General features: G+C 70.6%; 1 protein-coding gene across 1 annotated transcript in view; it reads right to left on the minus strand.

Moving 5' to 3' along the window:
• ACTG1 (actin gamma 1) overlaps positions 1–468 on the minus strand; it is a 2996-nt gene extending 2528 nt beyond the window's left edge. Inside the window, exon 1 of the mRNA XM_005530673.2 lies at positions 349–468. The gene's annotated coding sequence lies outside the window, so the exon portion shown is untranslated. The remainder of the gene's footprint in view (positions 1–348) is intronic.
• Positions 469–1933: the final 1465 nt, after the last annotated feature.

Consider the following 1933-nt stretch of genomic DNA (forward strand, 5'->3'; position numbering starts at 1 on the left):
CCCGGGAGGAGCCGCTGGCGCCGGGCCATGCCCTGCCCAACCCCCCCGCTACGGCGCCCCAGTGGTTTCTTCTGTTTGAATAACCAGTTTGAATCTCCCGCTCGCTGACGTCACCCACCGCATCCACCAATAGCAACGCAGCCCCCCTCACACCCCCACCGGTCCGTACCCACGGCCGACACCATCCCAGCGCGGCGCGGGGGGGAGGCAAGGGGGGAGGACTCGCGCTACTCGGCCGCAGTCCACGGCGGGGCCGAGTGAAACCGAATTTGATAAAAACTGCTTACCCCGCCCCCCGGGAATGTGGGGAAAGGCGCAGCGGGGGTGCGGAGCGGGGCCGTGCGGTACCTGCTGCGCGGGGGTCGCTTCTGTGGGCGCTGCGGTGACGGTGCTGCCTGGTCCGCTGCCACCGGCTGAGTGAGACCGCACGGTTGCCAGCCCCGCGCTTTTATACCCGGGGGCCGAGAGCCCCGCCTCCTCGGCCGAGAACATCGCCATATATGGAGATCTTTCAGAAACAGGCTCTCTCATTGGCTGGCGCGACCCAGGCCACGTGGGGCGGCTGCCGGGCTGGCCCCGCCCCGCGGCACCCCGGGACCTGCATGGGGCGGGGGGGTGCGGGGGGGGCGACCCCCGGACCCCCGGCTCCGGCGGGACCCCCCGATCCCGGCGGGACCCCCCGGCCGCGCCCCGTGCCGGGCAGCTCCGGAACCCCTCCCGGCAGCGCCTCCGGGAATGCCGGGCCCCCGCGGGCCTGGCCAGGCCTGGCCCCGCACCCCGAAGTTGGGACCGCGCCCCCCACCCTGGGCAGCACCGGGGACCACGTGCACCCCACACCCGGGCACCGGCACCCCCCCACCCGCGGCACCTGCACCCCACACCCACCTGCACCCCACAGCCCGGCAGCGGGACCCCCTAGTCATGGCACCTGCACCCCCACCTGGCACTGGCACCCCCCCATTACCCACCTGCACCCCCACCCAGGGCACCCGGGCCCCCCCACCCGCGGGTCCTGCACACCTCACCAGTGACACCCCCCCGGGACCACCCAACCATCCCCCCCTTACACACAGCACCGGGCTGGGGACCCCCGGTGCACCCCGACTGTGCCCTTCACCCCCGCAGGTGACACTGCGTGTCCCGGAGGTGACAGCTCTCACCGGCGGGTGCCCCCCGGGGTACGGGCACCCCCTGACCCCCCGCGCTCCCCCAGCACCCCTGGCCCAGCCGCGCTGCCCCTGCGCTCCTCGGACACCGCACGCCTGGGCTGACATCCCAGTGACCCCAGGGACACCCCAGTTTGAGCCACCCCAGCCCCACTGGAGCCCCAACTCCGGCACCCCCACCCTGGGGGCTCCTCACGCCCGAGCCCCTTTTCCTTTGGGGGTGCCTCGGGCCCTGTGCCCCCCCTGCCATGGGTGCCATGCAGTGCCTCACAGGAGTGTGCCAGGGCTCCTGGCTGGTCATGCAGTGGCACCAGGTAGCCACGCCCAATGTCAGGTAGCCATGTGCTGTGTCAAGTGCCACATATCACATCAGGTAGCCTTGGACCATCTCAGGTAGCCATGTGCTATGTCAGGTAGCCACGCGTTGTGCCGGAGGCCCGGGCGATGCACCAGGCAGCCGTGTAACACCAGGTAGCCATGTCCCATGTACCAAAGTAGCCACACCCCATGCCAGGTAGCCACACCCCATGTCAAGTAGCCATGCCGTGTCAGGTAGCCACACACTGTGCCAGGTAGCCATGTCCCATGTCCCATTAGCCATGTACCACTCCAAGTAGCCACCTATCATGCCAGGTAGCCACATGGTGTGCCAGAGGCCCACGCACCAGCCACCCACGCCAGCTCCTGGTGCCACTCGGGCCCGTGGCTGTGGTGGCCACTGGCGTCGCCGTCCCCACGGGATTCCCACCCCTGCCCAGCCCTTCCCA

The sequence above is a fragment of the Pseudopodoces humilis genome, chromosome 21, assembly GCF_049639895.1.
Source record: "Pseudopodoces humilis isolate 2021_Gansu_Grassland_sample_001 chromosome 21, ASM4963989v1, whole genome shotgun sequence".
Lineage (NCBI taxonomy): Eukaryota > Metazoa > Chordata > Aves > Passeriformes > Paridae > Pseudopodoces > Pseudopodoces humilis.